At 41.9% G+C, this 25694-nt stretch overlaps 8 non-coding genes across 8 annotated transcripts; all 8 read right to left on the reverse strand.

The window, feature by feature from the left end:
- Positions 1-1698: 1698 nt before the first annotated feature.
- LOC146811549 (Nuclear RNase P) lies at positions 1699-2005 on the reverse strand. The gene has a single exon (XR_014967304.1).
- A 2417-nt stretch (positions 2006-4422) lies between these two features.
- On the reverse strand, positions 4423-4729 carry LOC146811550 (Nuclear RNase P). Its single transcript, XR_014967225.1, has one exon.
- A 6747-nt stretch (positions 4730-11476) lies between these two features.
- On the reverse strand, positions 11477-11783 carry LOC146811551 (Nuclear RNase P). Its single transcript, XR_014967260.1, has one exon.
- A 2417-nt stretch (positions 11784-14200) lies between these two features.
- On the reverse strand, positions 14201-14507 carry LOC146811552 (Nuclear RNase P). Its single transcript, XR_014967295.1, has one exon.
- Positions 14508-16909: 2402 nt separating this feature from the next.
- On the reverse strand, positions 16910-17216 carry LOC146811553 (Nuclear RNase P). The gene has a single exon (XR_014967270.1).
- A 2412-nt stretch (positions 17217-19628) lies between these two features.
- On the reverse strand, positions 19629-19935 carry LOC146811554 (Nuclear RNase P). Its single transcript, XR_014967185.1, has one exon.
- A 2413-nt stretch (positions 19936-22348) lies between these two features.
- LOC146811555 (Nuclear RNase P) lies at positions 22349-22655 on the reverse strand. Its single transcript, XR_014967298.1, has one exon.
- Positions 22656-25072: 2417 nt separating this feature from the next.
- On the reverse strand, positions 25073-25379 carry LOC146811556 (Nuclear RNase P). Its single transcript, XR_014967300.1, has one exon.
- Between the last annotated feature and the right edge of the window lie 315 nt (positions 25380-25694).

Consider the following 25694-nt stretch of genomic DNA (forward strand, 5'->3'; position numbering starts at 1 on the left):
GAAGACTCAGAAGTAGACAAGCAGGCAGATGGCCATTTACCTGACCTCCACAGCACTGTAAACTGTCAAAAGAATTCCACATGCATGAGCAGTGACCATTCAATAAAAGTGCACTTCAGCTCTGTCCTGGACGCCTTAATGTAAGGTTCATCCGGAGATCTGTTTGGCTTCCCAATACTTCTTCTTCTCTAAATACTATGCCTTTCCATCTGCACCCCACACATTAAGACTCAGTAGAAATGCTGCCCGGTTTCAGACATTCTATTCTCAATTAATCACATATCGTTATACTCAGTAGAATCACCACTTGCTCTCTTTCATTTTTTACTGTTTTCCAGCTCCAATTAATGCAACCAAAATTTTAACTTTGCTTATATTTATATTCATGATTCCTAATGCCACCAAAACGCCTTTAGTTAGAGGTTTTCCTGCCCCTCCATGGCTATATTTTTTTGACCTGCTTGTAAAATCCCTCCTTTATATGCTATTCACGAAGAACTTCTTGATTCTCTTTTGGACTATCATTCGTCACTCTCCTCCTGGACGTTTGCCAGTTTTCTGCATTGGTCTCTCCTTGCATTGTGCTTTGGATACTGCTCTGAGGTGAATATCTGTTCCTTTGAATTTTGCATTAAAAATGCTGTAGAACATAACAATACAGAAATTCTGAATCCTGTCTCATTTAGGACTTCTACTTACCTCGTAAAATCTTCCACCTCTTTGATATTTGAAGCCTGGTATTGCTGCATCCTAGCTCCATATTCTAAACTGTATATATTGTGAATCCGATACCCACCTTATCAAGTTGCTTTATGCCATTGATGCCCTCACAGTCTTAGCTTTTTTCACACCTTGTTGTTGGTCAATGACTTGTCGGTCTCCCGGGTCCTTTGATGATTGGCCTGATATTTACTTATGTACGGTTCTGAGTCTTTACAGAAGTTAGTCGCTGACCGGCTATACCAAATCTTATGAATGAAATAAAGGGGAGCTCATTTTGAAAGTTGGAGAAAATACTACACATCTTGAGTCTCATGCCTAATAGAGATGGAAACTGTTGTCTGAATAGTCTCTGACATCAAGAATTTTGTGGTAAATGCCAAAAATATGTTTGAAATACTAACAGACAATTAAAACAAAATTAAGCAATTTTTGGAGAAAGGGAAGAAGAGAAGTTTTAAACTTACAAAATACAGCTTATGTAGCGTTAATGCACAGGGTCACTAAGCAAATGTCACAAAATCGAGGACGATTGTCTGAATTGTTGCAAAATGTTCAGTTTTGTGAAAAAGTGCCCTATATTTTGGATGCAACTCAGAAAGAAGAGTTGAAAAAAAGACTTTATTATGATTGACACAGTACGTTTCAGACACACTAAACATATGTTCTGTAGTATTTTGATTCATCTCTGCATTAACAGTGTTTTAAATTGACTTATATGCTGTGTGTTACAGGATGGATACCCAATCAATGTCCAGTGCATTGATAAAGTGAGTGGAAAATTGTCTGAAGTTTGGTGAGGAATATATCCTGGAAAATGCTAATAAAAGATGCTGTTGAGGGAATTATTATATGAGATCTTTTCTGTGTTTCTGTTTGATGACAACAAAGAAGTACTGAAATCAAAGCACTGTAAGTAATTTTTTCTTAGCACTTACAGTATAGTGTGTGATGCATATTCAATTTAGGAAAAATATGAGCAGATGAAGAGTAGTCTGAATTGGGTAATGAGACATTGTCTCATCTCAACCATTGTACTCAGCCAAGCCAACCACAAGCCACTTCCAATACCAGGAGAGCAGCATCAGCTGGTCTGGAAATAGTAGACATGCCACAGCACAACCTCTTTTGCAGCAACTGCCAGCCACAGGTTTCTGGTTGCTTGTTCTCCTTGCTCAGGAGATCTTTGCTAGGGAGGTGACTAGCTCTTGTCTCAGACCTTTCCTAAGGTGAGGGAGTAACAAATGCACTCAGGCAGTGACCTCTATGTTGAGCTTCCTCTGCTCCAATGCTCAAACTCATCAATGCAGTATATATATCTTAGTTTTCAAGTTACTCACACTCATAGGGTGAACATGACGGGATTTTGATTCATCTTGTTTGCAGCACTAGTGTCACTGCAGGCATAAAAACAAGATGCAAAATTGCACCAAAAGCAAACACTTTGATCACAACATTTTGTCTATCTCATACAAGGATCAATTCTCATTTGCATATTGCATCATTCCCATTCAGCCTCATTTACATGCAAATCTGAAGAATGTGCACATTTGATGCTAATGAATAGGCAGTGGTTAGTATTCAAGCTTCAGGCAATATCTCTTAAGATAAATTCTTGATGATTTTTGACGCTTATTAAAAGAAGAGCCAGATCAGAGTAACTTCAATTGAAGTATGTCTACTATTTGATAGTATATTTAAAAGGGACTTAGATGATTTCTTAAAATTTGTTAGAAGTTGTGAAACTGCTTGCTGTCATTTCTCTGATTTTCTGTTTACTTTAAGGAAATTACCAGCTATATTTTTGAATTTATGAAAACCATGGGGATGGCAGCCAGGCTAAATCTTGTTGCCTATTTACCATATATGTCACGTCCTTGGTACATTGTGATCTGCACCACGTGCCCTTGTGTTCTTCAGGGGGTCATAACCTCAGTATTTTTATTGACTAGAGTGGGAGTGTGGCATCAGTGTAGCAATAACTTCTGCTCAGGCTAAATCGTGGAAGACTCAGAAGTAGACAAGCAGGCAGATGGCCATTTACCTGACCTCCACAGCACTGTAAACTGTCATAAGAATTCCACATGCATGAGCAGTGACCATTCAATAAAAGTGCACCTCAGCTCTGTCCTGGACGCCTTAATGTAAGGTTCATCAGGAGATCTGTTTGGCTTCCCAATACTTCTTCTTCTCTAAATACTATGCCTTTCCATCTGCACCCCACACATTAAGTCTCAGTAGAAATGCTGCCCGGTTTCAGACATTCTATTCTCAATTAATCGCATATCGTTAGACTCAGTAGAATCACCACTTGCTCTCTTTCATTTTTTACTGTATTCCAGCTCCAATTAATGCAACCAAAATTTTAACTTTGCTTATATTTATATTCATGATTCCTAATGCCACCAAAACGCCTTTAGTTAGAGGTTTTCCTGCCCCTCCATGCCTATATTTTTTTGACCTGCTTGTAAAATCCCTCCTTTATATGCTATTCACGAAGAACTTCTTGATTCTCTTTTGGACTATCATTCGTCACTCTCCTCCTGGACGTTTGCCAGTTTTCTGCATTGGTCTCTCCTTCCATTGTGCTTTGGATACTGCTCTGAGGTGAATATCTGTTCCTTTGAATTTTGCATTAAAAATGCTGTAGAACATAACAATACAGAAATTCTGAATCCTTTCTCATTTAGGACTTCTACTTACCTCGTAAAATCTTCCACCTCTTTGATATTTGAAGCCTGGTATTGCTGCATCCTAGCTCCATATTCTAAACTGTATATATTGCGAATCCGATACCCACCTTATCAAGTTGCTTTATGCCATTGATGCCCTCACAGTCTTAGCTTTTTTCACACCTTGTTGTTGGTCAATGACTTGTCGGTCTCCCGGGTCCTTTGATGATTGGCCTGATATTTACTTATGTACGGTTCTGAGTCTTTACAGAAGTTAGTCGCTGACCGGCTATACCAAATCTTATGAATGAAATAAAGGGGAGCTCATTTTGAAAGTTGGAGAAAATACTACACATCTTGAGTCTCATGCCTAATAGAGATGGAAACTGTTGTCTGAATAGTCTCTGACATCAAGAATTTTGTGGTAAATGCCAAAAATATGTTTGAAATACTAACAGACAATTAAAACAAAATTAAGCAATTTTTGGAGAAAGGGAAGAAGAGAAGTTTTAAACTTACAAAATACAGCTTATGTAGCGTTAATTGCCAGGGTCAATAAGCAAATGTCACAAAATGGAGGACGATTGTCTGAATTGTTGCAAAATGTTCAGTTTTGTGAAAAAGTGCCCTATATTTTGGATGCAACTCAGAAAGAAGAGTTGAAAAAAAGACTTTATTATGATTGACACAGTACGTTTCAGACACACTAAACATATGTTCTGTAGTATTTTGATTCATCTCTGCATTAACAGTGTTTTAAATTGACTTATATGCTGTGTGTTACAGGATGGATACCCAATCAATGTCCAGTGCATTGATAAAGTGAGTGGAAAATTGTCTGAAATTTGGTGAGGAATATATCCTGGAAAATGCTAATAAAGGATGCTGTTGAGGGAATTATTATATGAGATCTATTCTGTGTTTCTGTTTGATGACAACAAAGAAGTACTGAAATCAAAGCACTGCAAGTAATTTTTTCTTAGCACTTACAGTATAGTGTGTGATGCATATTCAATTTAGGAAAAATATGAGCAGATGAAGAGTAGTCTGAATTGGGTAATGAGACATTGTCTCATCTCAACCATTGTACTCAGACAAGCCAACCACAAGCCACTTCCAATACCAGGAGAGCAGCATCAGCTGGTCTGGAAATAGTAGACATGCCACAGCACAACCTCTTTTGCAGCACCTGCCAGCCACAGGTTTCTGGTTGCTTGTTCTCCTTGCTCAGAAGATCCCTGCTAGGGAGGGGACTAGCTCTTGTCTCAGACCTTTCCTAAGGGGAGGGAGTAACAAATGCACTCAGCCAGTGACCTCTATGTTGAGCTTCCTCTGCTCCAATGCTCAAACTCATCAATGCAGTATATATATCTTAGTTTTCAAGTTACTCACACTCATAGGGTGAACATGACGGGATTTTGATTCATCTTGTTTGCAGCACTAGTGTTACTGCAGGCATAAAAACAAGATGCAAAATTGCACCAAAAGCAAACACTTTGATCACAACATTTTGTCTATCTCATACACGGATCAATGCTCATTTGCATATTGCATCATTCACATTCAGCCTCATTTACATGCAAATCTGAAGACTGTGCACATTTGATGCTAATGAATAGGCAGTGGTTAGTATTCAAGCTTCAGGCAATATCTCTTAAGATAAATTCTTGATGATTTTTGACGCTTATTAAAAAAGAGCCAGATCAGAGTAACTTCAATTGAAGTATTTCTACTATTTGATAGTATATTTAAAAGGGACTTAGATGATTTCTTAAAATTTGTTAGCATTTGTGAAACTGCTTGCTGTCATTTCTCTGATTTTCTGTTTACTTTAAGGAAATTACCAGCTATATTTTTGAATTTATGAAAACCATGGGGATGGCAGCCAGGCTAAATCTTGTTGCCTATTTACCATATATGTCACGTCCTTGGTACATTGTGATCTGCACCACGTGCCCTTGTGTTCTTCAGGGGGTCATAACCTCAGTATTTTTGTTGACTAGAGTGGGAGTGTGGCATCAGTGTAGCAATAACTATTGCTCAGGCGGAGGAGGAGCCTAGCGCGCATCCATGATGGTCGCGTGAGCACAGGGCTCCCCGGACCCTTTCTGCTCCTCGGAATATATCCTGCGAATATCCTGATTTGGTTTAATGATTCTGGGAGATGAAGACCAGCTGATCATATATCTCTGTTCAAAATTCTGATCGGACCTGGGAATCCTGAGTTGTCGTCGTCGGAACTTTTGGGACCCACCAGACGGAGGTGGCCGGGGTGAAGGTGACCCGTGGGGCCGGGCTGCAATTGAACAACAGCGGCCTCAGCGCGGTGCCAGTTGCCGATCCAGCACTTTCGGTTTCGGTTTTGGCCTTCAAGACACCAGCCGGCGTGCGTGCTCGAGGTGGCGAGGTGCCTCCTGGGCCTCTGCCCGAGGCTTGCTTCCATTTGCTCCTGGGGGGCCTAACGCCTCCGACCCCTACACCGACAGTTTGTGGTACTTTTGCTGGTGCCCGCATACTTCTTGATCGGAGGTGCCATCGAGAGGCCGCGCTCATATGGCGGGCAAAGGGGGTCCGGAGGGGCGCAGGACCAGGGCTTCTCTGCGCGGGGGAGCGGTCCAGAGCAACAACATGGACCGCTACACCCAGGGCAGGGGGTCCCCTGGCGCTGCTGGCCTCCCCCCGGATGCTGCAGGGGGAGGCACGACCGTCTCTGCGGAACTTTCCCTGCAGGACATTATGGGCGCCATTGAGGGCATCAGGGAAACCATCGCGACGCAATATGAGGCCCTGGCCCGTAAGATCGACACTGTCGCGATCGATGTCACCCTGATTCGGGCCGACCTCTCCAAAACCAACGAGAGGGTCCAGGCCCTTGATACACGGACCACCACCCTGGGTGCGGAGGTGTCGGATCTGCGGGCCGCGCTTGGGGACATAAGAGTGGTCAACGACCATATGGCCCGGCGGCTTGAGGACTTCGAGGGACGGGCCCGACGCAACAACGTCCGCATCATTGGAGTACCGGAGTCCTCCGACAGCCGCCCGGTGGACCTTGTGGTCGAGGAACTCATCCAGCAACAGCTGTCCCCGGCTGGCCTAAGCAAATTCTTCGCCGTGGAGCGGGCCCATCGAGTGCCGGGCGGCCGGCCGCGGCCGGGGGCCCCCCCGAGGCCGATCGTGGCTAAACTGTTTCACTACAGGGACCGCGACGCAATTCTGCAGGCTTCGCGGACCCGTGGCCCGGTCCGCTACGAGAACTCGACCATAAACTTTTATCCGGACTTCACGCAACTGGTCCAGAAACAGCGGATGGGATTCCAGGGGGTGAAGCGCCGTCTCCGCGAGCTGGGCCTGAAGTACTCGATGATCTACCCGGCGAAGCTCCGAGTGGAGCATGGAGAGCGGACAGCCTTTTTTGACTCTCCTGGGGCTGCAAGTGACTGGCTGGACTCGCTGCCGGACGGGGGTGCCCGGCCCGGGCCCTCTGGGGGCACCGCAGGTGACGGGTCCCCTTAGACTGCCATTTGGTCCTTGATTTTGCTGTTTTGCAATGTACAGTTGGGTCTTACTTCTTTTGCATACTGTGTCTTACCAGGACCCGTGAGGGGTGCGGGCGGGTTCGGGTCCCTTTCCTCCTCCGGGGTCTTTTTGTAGAATGGGGTTAGTGGGGCGACAGGCACACTGCAAGTTGGGGGGGTTCTTTGGCCCGCAGGGGTGCAGGGTGGGGGGAGTTGGACTTGGGGTGGGGTTGGGGGGGAAGAGGGGTTGTTTTATTGTGTGTCTTTTGTTTACAGGGCGAGGTATTGATTTTTGTCCATATTTGGGACCTGTGCTGCGGGCTGGGGGCCTCTTGCTCTATTGGTGGGGATGGGGGGAGACGGGTTGAGGCTTATGTCATGGAACGTCAATGGGTTGGGGGACCGTATTAAGCGGGGTGTTGTACTGCAATATTTGCGTCGTTTGACTCCTGATGTGGTGTTTCTCCAGGAGACGCATTTGGTCGGCAATGTCTGCCACGCGATGAACAGGGGGGGATACCGCCTCGTGGCCCATTCTGGTTTCACAACTGGTTCCCGGGGGGTGGGTATTCTCCTGCGAACCTCCCTTCCGGTGGAGATCACGAGGATAGTCTCGGATGACAGAGGGCGCTACGTGTGTTTGATCGGGAGGTGGGAGGGGCAGCCCCTTACCCTGGTTTCAATTTACGTCCCCCCGGGCCTCCAGAACTCCGCCTTTGCTGACGTGGGTCGAATGCTGCTTGACCTTCCGGACGGCCTCCTGCTCATGGGTGGGGACTTTAATTCGGTGGTTTCGGGTGAGCTGGATCGTCACCCACCAAGGGCCCTCCCTGCTGCCCAGTCATGGCTGGGTGGGATGTTGGAGACCTTCGGCTTGGTAGATAGTTGGAGACTGATGCATCCGACCCAATGTCAGTTCACCTTTCACTCGGGGGCGCATGGGAGTCTCTCCAGGTTAGACTACTTCCTCATGCCCGCGGCGCAGACTGGTCGGATTCGAGAGGTCAGACACCTGGCGCGGGGTATCTCCGACCATTCTCCGCTGTGGCTTCTCTTTGACACCGGGTCGCGGTCCGCGGGGCGGATAGCTCCCATTAACCCCTGGTACCTGCGGGACCCTATGACTCGTGACAGCCTGGTTAAGGCCATGGACCAATACTTCAGTGAAAACGAGGGGTCGGTGTCGTCTGCGTTGTCTCTGTGGGAAGCCTTTAAAACTGTGATACGCGGACACGCCCTCTCCCAGATAGTGGTGGCCAAGAAGGTTAGGAGCGAGGCGGTGGTGAAGCTGGAGACTGACATCTCGGGACTGGAGTCGGCCTTGGAGGCGGGTGTCACTCCGGAAGGGCTACATGCCCTTAGCCTGAAGCAGTTCGAATATAGGTCCCTGGTCACTGACGCGGCCAAAACTATGCATAGGGAGCAGCAGGGCCGATTGTATGATGCCGGGGACAAGGCGGGAAAGTTGATTGCGTGGCTGGACAAAAAGGAGAGAGTGAATCGTGTGGTCCCCGAGTTGCGTGTTGCGGATGGTGTGTGTGTGACTGAGCCGGATGAGATTGTGGAATGCTTCGCTGCCCACCTCCGGGCGGTGTACTCCCCGGTGACTGACAGGGATGAGGATGACTCTCGCCTCCTACTGAGAGACATTGCCCTGCCCGGCCTGTCTGTTGAGGACCGGGAGCGGCTGGACGCCCCCTTGTCGTCGGATGAAATAGCGACCGCGATTCGCTCCCTTCGATCTGGCAAGGCCATGGGTCCTAACGGTCTGCCCATTGAACTATACAAATTGCGTCCTGATAAGCTTGCACCCTTCCTCGGCCGCATGTTCCGCGACTCTCTTGCGGCGGGTTCCCTTCCGGCCGACCAGCGCTTGGCCACTATAGTCGTTATCCCCAAGGAGGGCAAGCCGCGAGACCGCTGCACTTCTTACCGGCCGATTTCACTGCTCAATGCGGAGCCTAAAATCCTGGCGAAAGTCCTGGCCAATCGCTTGTTGAGTGTCGTGTGCGACCTTATCCACCCGGACCAATGCGGCTTTATCCCGCATCGCAATACCGCTCTTAACTTGCGGCGTCTTCACGGTGCCCTTGCCAGGGCGGAGTTCCTCTCCGAACCGGCCGTGTTGGTTTCTTTGGACGCCACGATGGCCTTTGACACTATTGAGTGGCCATTCCTCTGGGCCGTCTTGGCTAAATTCGGCTTTGGAGAGGGATTTATTGGCTGGGTGAGGCTCCTCTACACGGAACCCATGGCTCAAGTGGTGGTGAATGGGCGGGTCTCTCGGCCCTTTGCCCTCGGCAGGGGCACGAGGCAGGGGTGCCCGTTGTCCCCTTTGCTCTTTGCTCTCGCCCTGGAGCCACTCGCTGCTTGGCTCCGCTGGGAGCCCTCGCTTAGGGGGATCCGGTGGGCCCCGGGCTTCGAAGATCGGGTCTCGCTGTATGCGGACGATATTCTCCTGTATCTCACCTCACCGCGGCAGTCGCTCAACGTCCTCTTTGACGTTCTGACTTCCTTTGGGAATAATTCGGGTCTCACGATCAATTGGTCTAAATCCTGCGTCTATCCCATCTCTGGTGGTCCTCCTCTCCTGCCGCCTCGGCTTCCGATCCAAATATCTCTGAGTGGCTTTAAGTACTTGGGGATATACGTTTCGCTGGACCCGGTGGCTCGCTATGAGCAGAATCTCCTGCGCCCACTTCGGCGATTGCGAGAGGACACGGCCCGGTGGTGCAGGCTCCCCCTGTCCCCGCTGGGTCGGGCTGCGCTGTTTAAAATGATGTCCCTTCCCAGGTTCCTCTATGCACTCCAGAACTCCTTCGTAAATAAAAAAAAAAAAAAAAAAACTTCTGCTCAGGCTAAATCGTGGAAGACTCAGAAGTAGACAAGCAGGCAGATGGCCATTTACCTGACCTCCACAGCACTGTAAACTGTCAAAAGAATTCCACATGCATGAGCAGTGACCATTCAATAAAAGTGCACTTCAGCTCTGTCCTGGACGCCTTAATGTAAGGTTCATCCGGAGATCTGTTTGGCTTCCCAATACTTCTTCTTCTCTAAATACTATGCCTTTCCATCTGCACCCCACACATTAAGACTCAGTAGAAATGCTGCCCAGTTTCAGACATTCTTTTCTCAATTAATCACATATCGTTAGACTCAGTAGAATCACCACTTGCTCTCTTTCATTTTTTACTGTTTTCCAGCTCCAATTAATGCAACCAAAATTTTAACTTTGCTTATATTTATATTCATGATTCCTAATGCCACCAAAACGCCTTTAGTTAGAGGTTTTCCTGCCCCTCCATGCCTATATTTTTTTGACCTGCTTGTAAAATCCCTCCTTTATATGCTATTCACGAAGAACTTCTTGATTCTCTTTTGGACTATCATTCGTCACTCTCCTCCTGGACGTTTGCCAGTTTTCTGCATTGGTCTCTCCTTGCATTGTGCTTTGGATACTGCTCTGAGGTGAATATCTGTTCCTTTGAATTTTGCAATAAAAATGCTGTAGAACATAACAATACAGAAATTCTGAATCCTTTCTCATTTAGGACTTCTACTTACCTCGTAAAATCTTCCACCTCTTTGATATTTGAAGCCTGGTATTGCTGCATCCTAGCTCCATATTATAAACTGTATATATTGCGAATCCGATACCCACCTTATCAAGTTGCTTTATGCCATTGATGCCCTCACAGTCTTAGCTTTTTTCACACCTTGTTGTTGGTCAATGACTTGTCGGTCTCCCGGATCCTTTGATGATTGGCCTGATATTTACTTATGTACGGTTCTGAGTCTTTACAGAAGTTAGTCGCTGACCGGCTATACCAAATCTTATGAATGAAATAAAGGGGAGCTCATTTTGAAAGTTGGAGAAAATACTACACATCTTGAGTCTCATGCCTAATAGAGATGGAAACTGTTGTCTGAATAGTCTCTGACATCAAGAATTTTGTGGTAAATGCCAAAAATATGTTTGAAATACTAACAGACAATTAAAACAAAATTAAGCAATTTTTGGAGAAAGGGAAGAAGAGAAGTTTTAAACTTACAAAATACAGCTTATGTAGCGTTAATGCACAGGGTCACTAAGCAAATGTCACAAAATCGAGGACGATTGTCTGAATTGTTGCAAAATGTTCAGTTTTGTGAAAAAGTGCCCTATATTTTGGATGCAACTCAGAAAGAAGAGTTGAAAAAAAGACTTTATTATGATTGACACAGTACGTTTCAGACACACTAAACATATGTTCTGTAGTATTTTGATTCATCTCTGCATTAACAGTGTTTTAAATTGACTTATATGCTGTGTGTTACAGGATGGATACCCAATCAATGTCCAGTGCATTGATAAAGTGAGTGGAAAATTGTCTGAAGTTTGGTGAGGAATATATCCTGGAAAATGCTAATAAAAGATGCTGTTGAGGTAATTATTATATGAGATCTTTTCTGTGTTTCTGTTTGATGACAACAAAGAAGTACTGAAATCAAAGCACTGCAAGTAATTTTTTCTTAGCACTTACAGTATAGTGTGTGATGCATATTCAATTTAGGAAAAATATGAGCAGATGAAGAGTAGTCTGAATTGGGTAATGAGACATTGTCTCATCTCAACCATTGTACTCAGCCAAGCCAACCACAAGCCACTTCCAATACCAGGAGAGCAGCATCAGCTGGTCTGGAAATAGTAGACATGCCACAGCACAACCTCTTTTGCAGCACCTGCCAGCCACAGGTTTCTGGTTGCTTGTTCTCCTTGCTCGGGAGATCCCTGCTAGGGAAGTGACTAGCTCTTGTCTCAGACCTTTCCTAAGGTGAGGGAGTAACAAATGCACTCAGGCAGTGACCTCTATGTTGAGCTTCCTCTGCTCCAATGCTCAAACTCATCAATGCAGTATATATATCTTAGTTTTCAAGTTACTCACACTCATAGGGTGAACATGACGGGATTTTGATTCATCTTGTTTGCAGCACTAGTGTCACTGCAGGCATAAAAACAAGATGCAAAATTGCACCAAAAGCAAACACTTTGATCACAACATTTTGTCTATCTCATACAAGGATCAATGCTCATTTGCATATTGCATCATTCCCATTCAGCCTCATTTACATGCAAATCTGAAGAATGTGCACATTTGATGCTAATGAATAGGCAGTGGTTAGTATTCAAGCTTCAGGCAATATCTCTTAAGATAAATTCTTGATGATTTTTGACGCTTATTAAAAGAAGAGCCAGATCAGAGTAACTTCAATTGAAGTATGTCTACTATTTGATAGTATATTTAAAAGGGACTTAGATGATTTCTTAAAATTTGTTAGCAGTTGTGAAACTGCTTGCTGTCATTTCTCTGATTTTCTGTTTACTTTAAGGAAATTACCAACTATATTTTTGAATTTATGAAAACCATGGGGATGGCAGCCAGGCTAAATCTTGTTGCCTATTTACCATATATGTCACGTCCTTGGTACATTGTGATCTGCACCACGTGCCCTTGTGTTCTTCAGGGGGTCATAACCTCAGTATTTTTATTGACTAGAGTGGGAGTGTGGCATCAGTGTAGCAATAACTTCTGCTCAGGCTAAATCGTGGAAGACTCAGAAGTAGACAAGCAGGCAGATGGCCATTTACCTGACCTCCACAGCACTGTAAACTGTCATAAGAATTCCACATGCATGAGCAGTGACCATTCAATAAAAGTGCACCTCAGCTCTGTCCTGGACGCCTTAATGTAAGGTTCATCCGGAGATCTGTTTGGCTTCCCAATACTTCTTCTTCTCTAAATACTATGCCTTTCCATCTGCACCCCACACATTAAGTCTCAGTAGAAATGCTGCCCGGTTTCAGACATTCTATTCTCAATTAATCGCATATCGTTAGACTCAGTAGAATCACCACTTGCTCTCTTTCATTTTTTACTGTATTCCAGCTCCAATTAATGCAACCAAAATTTTAACTTTGCTTATATTTATATTCATGATTCCTAATGCCACCAAAACGCCTTTAGTTAGAGGTTTTCCTGCCCCTCCGTGCCTATATTTTTTTGACCTGCTTGTAAAATCCCTCCTTTATATGCTATTCACGAAGAACTTCTTGATTCTCTTTTGGACTATCATTCGTCACTCTCCTCCTGGACGTTAGCCAGTTTTCTGCATTGGTCTCTCCTTCCATTGTGCTTTGGATACTGCTCTGAGGTGAATATCTGTTCCTTTGAATTTTGCATTAAAAATGCTGTAGAACATAACAATACAGAAATTCTGAATCCTTTCTCATTTAGGACTTCTACTTACCTCGTAAAATCTTCCACCTCTTTGATATTTGAAGCCTGGTATTGCTGCATCCTAGCTCCATATTCTAAACTGTATATATTGCGAATCCGATACCCACCTTATCAAGTTGCTTTATGCCATTGATGCCCTCACAGTCTTAGCTTTTTTCACACCTTGTTGTTGGTCAATGACTTGTCGGTCTCCCGGGTCCTTTGATGATTGGCCTGATATTTACTTATGTACGGTTCTGAGTCTTTACAGAAGTTAGTCGCTGACCGGCTATACCAAATCTTATGAATGAAATAAAGGGGAGCTCATTTTGAAAGTTGGAGAAAATACTACACATCTTGAGTCTCATGCCTAATAGAGATGGAAACTGTTGTCTGAATAGTCTCTGACATCAAGAATTTTGTGGTAAATGCCAAAAATATGTTTGAAATACTAACAGACAATTAAAACAAAATTAAGCAATTTTTGGAGAAAGGGAAGAAGAGAAGTTTTAAACTTACAAAATACAGCTTATGTAGCGTTAATGCACAGGGTCACTAAGCAAATGTCACAAAATCGAGGACGATTGTCTGAATTGTTGCAAAATGTTCAGTTTTGTGAAAAAGTGCCCTATATTTTGGATGCAACTCAGAAAGAAGAGTTGAAAAAAAGACTTTATTATGATTGACACAGTACGTTTCAGACACACTAAACATATGTTCTGTAGTATTTTGATTCATCTCTGCATTAACAGTGTTTTAAATTGACTTATATGCTGTGTGTTACAGGATGGATACCCAATCAATGTCCAGTGCATTGATAAAGTGAGTGGAAAATTGTCTGAAGTTTGGTGAGGAATATATCCTGGAAAATGCTAATAAAAGATGCTGTTGAGGGAATTATTATATGAGATCTTTTCTGTGTTTCTGTTTGATGACAACAAAGAAGTACTGAAATCAAAGCACTGCAAGTAATTTTTTCTTAGCACTTACAGTATAGTGTGTGATGCATATTCAATTTAGGAAAAATATGAGCAGATGAAGAGTAGTCTGAATTGGGTAATGAGACATTGTCTCATCTCAACCATTGTACTCAGCCAAGCCAACCACAAGCCACTTCCAATACCAGGAGAGCAGCATCAGCTGGTCTGGAAATAGTAGACATGCCACAGCACAACCTCTTTTGCAGCACCTGCCAGCCACAGGTTTCTGGTTGCTTGTTCTCCTTGCTCAGGAGATCTTTGCTAGGGAGGTGACTAGCTCTTGTCTCAGACCTTTCCTAAGGTGAGGGAGTAACAAATGCACTCAGGCAGTGACCTCTATGTTGAGCTTCCTCTGCTCCAATGCTCAAACTCATCAATGCAGTATATATATCTTAGTTTTCAAGTTACTCACACTCATAGGGTGAACATGACGGGATTTTGATTCATCTTGTTTGCAGCACTAGTGTCACTGCAGGCATAAAAACAAGATGCAAAATTGCACCAAAAGCAAACACTTTGATCACAACATTTTGTCTATCTCATACAAGGATCAATGCTCATTTGCATATTGCATCATTCCCATTCAGCCTCATTTACATGCAAATCTGAAGAATGTGCACATTTGATGCTAATGAATAGGCAGTGGTTAGTATTCAAGCTTCAGGCAATATCTCTTAAGATAAATTCTTGATGATTTTTGACGCTTATTAAAAGAAGAGCCAGATCAGAGTATTTCTACTATTTGATAGTATATTTAAAAGGGACTTAGATGATTTCTTAAAATTTGTTAGCAGTTGTGAAACTGCTTGCTGTCATTTCTCTGATTTTCTGTTTACTTTAAGGAAATTACCAGCTATATTTTTGAATTTATGAAAACCATGGGGATGGCAGCCAGGCTAAATCTTGTTGCCTATTTACCATATATGTCACGTCCTTGGTACATTGTGATCTGCACCACGTGCCCTTGTGTTCTTCAGGGGGTCATAACCTCAGTATTTTTATTGACTAGAGTGGGAGTGTGGCATCAGTGTAGCAATAACTTCTGCTCAGGCTAAATCGTGGAAGACTCAGAAGTAGACAAGCAGGCAGATGGCCATTTACCTGACCTCCACAGCACTGTAAACTGTCATAAGAATTCCACATGCATGAGCAGTGACCATTCAATAAAAGTGCACCTCAGCTCTGTCCTGGACGCCTTAATGTAAGGTTCATCCGGAGATCTGTTTGGCTTCCCAATACTTCTTCTTCTCTAAATACTATGCCTTTCCATCTGCACCCCACACATTAAGTCTCAGTAGAAATGCTGCCCGGTTTCAGACATTCTATTCTCAATTAATCGCATATCGTTAGACTCAGTAGAATCACCACTTGCTCTCTTTCATTTTTTACTGTATTCCAGCTCCAATTAATGCAACCAAAATTTTAACTTTGCTTATATTTATATTCATGATTCCTAATGCCACCAAAACGCCTTTAGTTAGAGGTTTTCCTGCCCCTCCGTGCCTATATTTTTTTGACCTGCTTGTAAAATCCCTCCTTTATATGCTATTCACGAAGAACTTCTTGATTCTCTTTTGGACTATCATTCGTCACTCTCCTCCTGGACGTTTGCCAGTTTTCTGCATTGGTCTCTCCTTCCATTGTGCTTTGGATACTGCTCTGAGGTGAATATCTGTTCCTTTGAATTTTGCATTAAAAATGCTGTAGAACATAACAATACAGAAATTCTGAATCCTTTCTCATTTAGGACTTCTACTTACCTCGTAAAATCTTCCACCTCTTTGATATTTGAAGCCTGGTATTGCTGCATCCTAGCTCCATATTCTAAACTGTATATATTGCGAATCCGATACCCACCTTATCAAGTTGCTTTATGCCATTGATGCCCTCACAGTCTTAGCTTTTTTCACACCTTGTTGTTGGTCAATGACTTGTCGGTCTCCCGGGTCCTTTGATGATTGGCCTGATATTTACTTATGTACGGTTCTGAGTCTTTACAGAAGTTAGTCGCTGACCGGCTATACCAAATCTTATGAATGAAATAAAGGGGAGCTCATTTTGAAAGTTGGAGAAAATACTACACATCTTGAGTCTCATGCCTAATAGAGATGGAAACTGTTGTCTGAATAGTCTCTGACATCAAGAATTGTGTGGTAAATGCCAAAAATATGTTTGAAATACTAACAGACAATTAAAACAAAACTAAGCAATTTTTGGAGAAAGGGAAGAAGAGAAGTTTTAAACTTACAAAATACAGCTTATGTAGCGATAATGCACAGGGTCAATAAGCAAATGTCACAAAATCGAGGACAATTGTCTGAATTGTTGCAAAATGTTCAGTTTTGTGAAAAAGTGCCCTATATTTTGGATGCAACTCAGAAAGAAGAGTTGAAAAAAAGACTTTATTATGATTGACACAGTACGTTTCAGACACACTAAACATATGTTCTGTAGTATTTTGATTCATCTCTGCATTAACAGTGTTTTAAATTGACTTATATGCTGTGTGTTACAGGATGGATACCCAATCAATGTCCAGTGCATTGATAAAGTGAGTGGAAAATTGTCTGAAGTTTGGTGAGGAATATATCCTGGAAAATGCTAATAAAAGATGCTGTTGAGGGAATTATTATATGAGATCTTTTTTGTGTTTCTGTTTGATGACAACAAAGAAGTACTGAAATCAAAGCACTGCAAGTAATTTTTTCTTAGCACTTACAGTATAGTGTGTGATGCATATTCAATTTAGGAAAAATATGAGCAGATGAAGAGTAGTCTGAATTGGGTAATGAGACATTGTCTCATCTCAACCATTGTACTCAGCCAAGCCAACCACAAGCCACTTCCAATACCAGGAGAGCAGCATCAGCTGGTCTGGAAATAGTAGACATGCCACAGCACAACCTCTTTTGCAGCACCTGCCAGCCACAGGTTTCTGGTTGCTTGTTCTCCTTGCTCAGGAGATCCCTGCTAGGGAAGTGACTAGCTCTTGTCTCAGACCTTTCCTAAGGTGAGCGATTAACAAATGCACTCAGCCAGTGACCTCTATGTTGATCTTCCTCTGCTCCAATGCTCAAACTCATCAATGCAGTATATATAGCTTAGTTTTCAAGTTACTCACACTCATAGGGTGAACATGACGGGATTTTGATTCATCTTGTTTGCAGCACTAGTGTCACTGCAGGCATAAAAACAAGATGCAAAATTGCACCAAAAGCAAACACTTTGATCACAACATTTTGTCTATCTCATACAAGGATCAATGCTCATTTGCATATTGCATCATTCACATTCAGCCTCATTTACATGCAAATCTGAAGAATGTGCATATTTGATGCTAATGAATAGGCAGTGGTTAGTATTCAAGCTTCAGGCAATATCTCTTAAGATAAATTATTCATGATTTTTGACGCTTATTAAAAGAAGAGCCAGATCAGAGTAACTTCAATTGAAGTATGTCTACTATTTGATAGTATATTTAAAAGGGACTTAGATGATTTCTTAAAATTTGTTAGCAGTTGTGAAACTGCTTGCTGTCTCTGATTTTCTGTTTACTTTAAGGAAATTACCAGCTATATTTTTGAATTTATGAAAACCATGGGGATGGCAGCCAGGCTAAATCTCGTTGCCTATTTACCATATATGTCACGTCCTTGGTACATTGTGATCTGCACCACGTGCCCTTGTGTTCTTCAGGGGGTCATAACTTCAGTATTTTTATTGACTAGAGTGGGAGTGTGGCATCAGTGTAGCAATAACTTCTGCTCAGGCTAAATCGTGGAAGACTCAGAAGTAGACAAGCAGGCAGATGGCCATTTACCTGACCTCCACAGCACTGTAAACTGTCAAAAGAATTCCGCATGCATGAGCAGTGACCATTCAATAAAAGTGCACTTCAGCTCTGTCCTGGACGCCTTAATGTAAGGTTCATCCGGAGATCTGTTTGGCTTCCCAATACTTCTTCTTCTCTAAATACTATGCCTTTCCATCTGCACCCCACACATTAAGACTCAGTAGAAATGCTGCCCGGTTTCAGACATTCTATTCTCAATTAATCGCATATCGTTAGACTCAGTAGAATCACCACTTGCTCTCTTTCATTTTTTACTGTATTCCAGCTCCAATTAATGCAACCAAAATTTTAACTTTGCTTATATTTATATTCATGATTCCTAATGCCACCAAAACGCCTTCAGTTAGAGGTTTTCCTGCCCCTCCATGCCTATATTTTTTTGACCTGCTTGTAAAATCCCTCCTTTATATGCTATTCACGAAGAACTTCTTGATTCTCTTTTGGACTATCATTCGTCACTCTCCTCCTGGACGTTAGCCAGTTTTCTGCATTGGTCTCTCCTTCCATTGTGCTTTGGATACTGCTCTGAGGTGAATATCTGTTCCTTTGAATTTTGCATTAAAAATGCTGTAGAACATAACAATACAGAAATTCTGAATCCTTTCTCATTTAGGACTTCTACTTACCTCGTAAAATCTTCCACCTCTTTGATATTTGAAGCCTGGTATTGCTGCATCCTCGCTCCATATTCTAAACTGTATATATTGCGAATCCGATACCCACCTTATCAAGTTGCTTTATGCCATTGATGCCCTCACAGTCTTAGCTTTTTTCACACCTTGTTGTTGGTCAATGACTTGTCGGTCTCCCGGGTCCTTTGATGATTGGCCTGATATTTACTTATGTACGGTTCTGAGTCTTTACAGAAATTAGTCGCTGACCGGCTATACCAAATCTTATGAATGAAATAAAGGGGAGCTCATTTTGAAAGTTGGAGAAAATACTACACATCTTGAGTCTCATGCCTAATAGAGATGGAAACTGTTGTCTGAATAGTCTCTGACATCAAGAATTTTGTGGTAAATGCCAAAAATATGTTTGAAATACTAACAGACAATTAAAACAAAATTAAGCAATTTTTGGAGAAAGGGAAGAAGATAAGTTTTAAACTTACAAAATATAGCTTATGTAGCGTTAATGCACAGGGTCAATAAGCAAATGGCACAAAATCGAGGACGATTGTCTGAATTGTTGCAAAATGTTCAGTTTTGTGAAAAAGTGCCCTATATTTTGGATGCAACTCAGAAAGAAGAGTTGAAAAAAAGACTTTATTATGATTGACACAGTACGTTTCAGACACACTAAACATATGTTCTGTAGTATTTTGATTCATCTCTGCATTAATAGTGTTTTAAATTGACTTGTATGCTGTGTGTTACAGGATGGATACCCAATCAATGTCCAGTGCATTGATAAAGTGAGTGGAAAATTGTCTGAAGTTTGGTGAGGAATATATCCTGGAAAATGCTAATAAAAGATGCTGTTGAGGGAATTATTATATGAGATCTTTTCTGTGTTTCTGTTTGATGACAACAAAGAAGTACTGAAATCAAAGCACTGCAAGTAATTTTTTCTTAGCACTTACAGTATAGTGTGTGATGCATATTCAATTTAGGAAAAATATGAGCAGATGAAGAGTAGTCTGAATTGGGTAATGAGACATTGTCTCATCTCAACCATTGTACTCAGCCAAGCCAACCACAAGCCACTTCCAATACCAGGAGAGCAGCATCAGCTGGTCTGGAAATAGTAGACATGCCACAGCACAACCTCTTTTGCAGCACCTGCCAGCCACAGGTTTCTGGTTGCTTGTTCTCCTTGCTCAGGAGATCCCTGCTAGGGAAGTGACTAGCTCTTGTCTCAGACCTTTCCTAAGGTGAGGGAGTAACAAATGCACTCAGCCAGTGACCTCTATGTTGAGCTTCCTCTGCTCCAATGCTCAAACTCATCAATGCAGTATATATATCTTAGTTTTCAAGTTACTCACACTCATAGGGTGAGCATGACGGGATTTTGATTCATCTTGTTTCCAGCACTAGACTACAGGCATAAAAACAAGATGCAAAATTGCACCAAAAGCAAACACTTTGATCACAACATTTTGTCTATCTCATACAAGGATCAATGCTCATTTGCATATTGCATCATTCACATTCAGCCTCATTTACATGCAAATCTGAAGACTGTGCACATTTGATGCTAATGAATAGGCAGTGGTTAGTATTCAAGCTTCAGGCAATATCTCTTAAGATAAATTCTTGATGATTTTTGACGCTTATTAAAAGAAGAGCCAGGTCAGAGTAACTTCAATTGAAGTATGACTACTATTTGATAGTATATTTAAAAGGGACTTAGATGATTTCTTAAAATTTGTTAGCAGCTGTGAAACTGCTTGCTGTCATTTCTCTGATTTTCTGTTTACTTTAAGGAAATTACCAGCTATATTTTTGAATTTATGAAAACCATGGGGTTGGCAGCCAGGCTAAATCTTGTTGCCTAATTACCATATATGTCACGTCCTTGGTACATTGTGATCTGCACCACGTGCCCTTGTGTTCTTCAGGGGGTCATAACCTCAGTATTTTTATTGACTAGAGTGGGAGTGTGGCATCAGTGTAGCAATAACTTCTGCTCAGGCTAAATCGTGGAAGACTCAGAAGTAGACAAGCAGGCAGATGGCCATTTACCTGACCTCCACAGCACTGTAAACTGTCATAAGAATTCCACATGCGTGAGCAGTGACCATTCAATAAAAGTGCACTTCAGCTCTGTCCTGGACGCCTTAATGTAAGGTTCATCCGGAGATCTGTTTGGCTTCCCAATACTTCTTCTTCTCTAAATACTATGCCTTTCCATCTGCACCCCACACATTAAGACTCAGTAGAAAAGCTGCCCGGTTTCAGACATTCTATTCTCAATTAATCGCATATCGTTAGACTCAGTAGAATCACCACTTGCTCTCTTTCATTTTTTACTGTATTCCAGCTCCAATTAATGCAACCAAATTTTTAACTTTGCTTATATTTATATTCATGATTCCTAATGCCACCAAAACGCCTTTAGTTAGAGGTTTTCCTGCCCCTCCATGCCTATATTTTTTTGACCTGCTTGTAAAATCCCTCCTTTATATGCTATTCACGAAGAACTTCTTGATTCTCTTTTGGACTATCATTCGTCACTCTCCTCCTGGACGTTTGCCAGTTTTCTGCATTGGTCTCTCCTTCCATTGTGCTTTGGATACTGCTCTGAGGTGAATATCTGTTCCTTTGAATTTTGCATTAAAAATGCTGTAGAACGTAGCAATACAGAAATTCTGAATCCTTTCTAATTTAGGACTTCTACTTACCTCGTAAAATCTTCCACCTCTTTGATATTTGAAGCCTGGTATTGCTGCATCCTAGCTCCATATTCTAAACTGTATATATTGCGAATCCGATACCCACCTTATCAAGTTGCTTTATGCCATTGATGCCCTCACAGTCTTAGCTTTTTTCACACCTTGTTGTTGGTCAATGACTTGTCGGTCTCCCGAGTACGTTGATGATTGGCCTGATATTTACTTATGTAAGGTTCTGAGTCTTTACAGAAGTTAGTCGCTGACCGGCTATACCAAATCTTATGAATGAAATAAAGGGGAGCTCATTTTGAAAGTTGGAGAAAATACTACACATCTTGAGTCTCATGCCTAATAGAGATGGAAACTGTTGTCTGAATAGTCTCTGACATCAAGAATTTTGTGGTAAATGCCAAAAATATGTTTGAAATACTAACAGACAATTAAAACAAAATGAAGCAATTTTTGGAGAAAGGGAAGAATAGAAGTTTTAAACTTACAAAATACAGCTTATGTAGCGTTAATGCACAGGGTCAATAAGCAAATGTCACAAAATGGAGGACGATCGTCTGAATTTTTGCAAAATGTTCAGTTTTGTGAAAAAGTGCCCTATATTTTGGATGCAACTCAGAAAGAAGAGTTGAAAAAAAGACTTTATTATGATTGACACAGTACGTTTCATACACACTAAACATATGTACTGTAGTATTTTGATTCATCTCTGCATTAACAGTGTTTTAAATTGACTTATATGCTGTGTGTTACAGGATGGATACCCAATCAATGTCCAGTGCATTGATAAAGTGAGTGGAAAATTGTCTGAAGTTTGGTGAGGAATATATCCTGGAAAATGCTAATAAAAGATGCTGTTGAGGGAATTATTATATGAGATCTATTCTGTGTTTCTGTTTGATGACAACAAAGAAGTACTGAAATCAAAGCACTGCAAGTAATTTTTTCTTAGCACTTACAGTATAGTGTGTGATGCATATTCAATTTAGGAAAAATATGAGCAGATGAAGAGTATTCTGAATTGGGTAATGAGACATTGTCTCATCTCAACCATTGTACTCAGCCAAACCAACCACAAGCCACTTCCAATACCAGGAGAGCAGCATCAGCTGGTCTGGAAATAGTAGACATGCCACAGCACAACCTCTTTTGCAGCACCTGCCAGCCACAGGTTTCTGGTTGCTTGTTCTCCTTGCTCAGGAGATCTTTGCTAGGGAGGTGACTAGCTCTTGTCTCAGACCTTTCCTAAGGTGAGGGAGTAACAAATGCACTCAGCCAGTGACCTCTATGTTGAGCTTCCTCTGCTCCAATGCTCAAACTCATCAATGCAGTATATATATCTTAGTTTTCAAGTTACTCACACTCATAGGGTGAACATGACGGGATTTTGATTCATCTTGTTTGCAGCACTAGTGTCACTGCAGGCATAAAAACAAGATGCAAAATTGCACCAAAAGCAAACACTTTGATCACAACATTTTGTCTATCTCATACAAGGATCAATGCTCATTTGCATATTGCATCATTCACATTCAGCCTCATTTACATGCAAATCTGAAGACTGTGCACATTTGATGCTAATGAATAGGCAGTGGTTAGTATTCAAGCTTCAGGCAATCTCTCTTAAGATAAATTCTTGATGATTTTTGACGCTTATTAAAAGAAGAGCCAGATCAGAGTAACTTCAATTGAAGTATGTCTACTATTTGATAGTATATTTAAAAGGGACTTAGATGATTTCTTAAAATTTGTTAGCAGTTGTGAAACTGCTTGCTGTCATTTCTCTGATTTTCTGTTTACTTTAAGGAAATTACCAGCTATATTTTTGAATTTATGAAAACCATGGGGATGGCAGCCAGGCTAAATCTTGTTGCCTATTTACCATATATGTCACGTCCTTGGTACATTGTGATCGGCACCACGTGCCCTTGTGTTCTTCAGGGGGTCATAACCTCAGTATTTTTGTTGACTAGAGTGGGAGTGTGGCATCAGTGTAGCAATAACTTCTGCTCAGGCTAAATCGTGGAAGACTCAGAAGTAGACAAGCAGGCAGATGGCCATTTACCTGACCTCCACAGCACTGTAAACTGTCATAAGAATTCCACATGCATGAGCAGTGACCATTCAATAAAAGTGCACTTCAGCTCTGTCCTGGACGCCTTAATGTAAGGTTCATCCGGAGATCTGTTTGGCTTCCCAATACTTCTTCTTCTCTAAATACTATGCCTTTCCATCTGCACCCCACACATTAAGACTCAGTAGAAAAGCTGCCCGGTTTCAGACATTCTATTCTCAATTAATCGCATATCGTTAGACTCAGTAGAATCACCACTTGCTCTCTTTCATTTTTTACTGTATTCCAGCTCCAATTAATGCAACCAAATTTTTAACTTTGCTTATATTTATATTCATGATTCCTAATGCCACCAAAACGCCTTTAGTTAGAGGTTTTCCTGCCCCTCCATGCCTATATTTTTTTGACCTGCTTGTAAAATCCCTCCTTTATATGCTATTCACGAAGAACTTCTTGATTCTCTTTTGGACTATCATTCGTCACTCTCCTCCTGGACGTTTGCCAGTTTTCTGCATTGGTCTCTCCTTCCATTGTGCTTTGGATACTGCTCTGAGGTGAATATCTGTTCCTTTGAATTTTGCATTAAAAATGCTGTAGAACGTAGCAATACAGAAATTCTGAATCCTTTCTCATTTAGGACTTCTACTTACCTCGTAAAATCTTCCACCTCTTTGATATTTGAAGCCTGGTATTGCTGCATCCTAGCTCCATATTCTAAACTGTATATATTGCGAATCCGATACCCACCTTATCAAGTTGCTTTATGCCATTGATGCCCTCACAGTCTTAGCTTTTTTCACACCTTGTTGTTGGTCAATGACTTGTCGGTCTCCCGAGTACTTTGATGATTGGCCTGATATTTACTTATGTAAGGTTCTGAGTCTTTACAGAAGTTAGTCGCTGACCGGCTATACCAAATCTTATGAATGAAATAAAGGGGAGCTCATTTTGAAAGTTGGAGAAAATACTACACATCTTGAGTCTCATGCCTAATAGAGATGGAAACTGTTGTCTGAATAGTCTCTGACATCAAGAATTTTGTGGTAAATGCCAAAAATATGTTTGAAATACTAACAGACAATTTAAACAAAATGAAGCAATTTTTGGAGAAAGGGAAGAATAGAAGTTTTAAACTTACAAAATACAGCTTATGTAGCGTTAATGCACAGGGTCAATAAGCAAATGTCACAAAATGGAGGACGATCGTCTGAATTGTTGCAAAATGTTCAGTTTTGTGAAAAAGTGCCCTATATTTTGGATGCAACTCAGAAAGAAGAGTTGAAAAAAAGACTTTATTATGATTGACACAGTACGTTTCATACACACTAAACATATGTACTGTAGTATTTTGATTCATCTCTGCATTAACAGTGTTTTAAATTGACTTATATGCTGTGTGTTACAGGATGGATACCCAATCAATGTCCAGTGCATTGATAAAGTGAGTGGAAAATTGTCTGAAGTTTGGTGAGGAATATATCCTGGAAAATGCTAATAAAAGATACTGTTGATGGAATTATTATATGAGATCTATTCTGTGTTTCTGTTTGATGACAACAAAGAAGTACTGAAATCAAAGCACTGCAAGTAATTTTTTCTTAGCACTTACAGTATAGTGTGTGATGCATATTCAATTTAGGAAAAATATGAGCAGATGAAGAGTATTCTGAATTGGGTAATGAGACATTGTCTCATCTCAACCATTGTACTCAGCCAAACCAACCACAAGCCACTTCCAATACCAGGAGAGCAGCATCAGCTGGTCTGGAAATAGTAGACATGCCACAGCACAACCTCTTTTGCAGCACCTGCCAGCCACAGGTTTCTGGTTGCTTGTTCTCCTTGCTCAGGAGATCTTTGCTAGGGAGGTGACTAGCTCTTGTCTCAGACCTTTCCTAAGGTGAGGGAGTAACAAATGCACTCAGCCAGTGACCTCTATGTTGAGCTTCCTCTGCTCCAATGCTCAAACTCATCAATGCAGTATATATATCTTAGTTTTCAAGTTACTCACACTCATAGGGTGAACATGACGGGATTTTGATTCATCTTGTTTGCAGCACTAGTGTCACTGCAGGCATAAAAACAAGATGCAAAATTGCACCAAAAGCAAACACTTTGATCACAACATTTTGTCTATCTCATACAAGGATCAATGCTCATTTGCATATTGCATCATTCACATTCAGCCTCATTTACATGCAAATCTGAAGACTGTGCACATTTGATGCTAATGAATAGGCAGTGGTTAGTATTCAAGCTTCAGGCAATCTC

This window comes from Triturus cristatus, chromosome 7 (genome assembly GCF_964204655.1).
Source record: "Triturus cristatus chromosome 7, aTriCri1.1, whole genome shotgun sequence".
Lineage (NCBI taxonomy): Eukaryota > Metazoa > Chordata > Amphibia > Caudata > Salamandridae > Triturus > Triturus cristatus.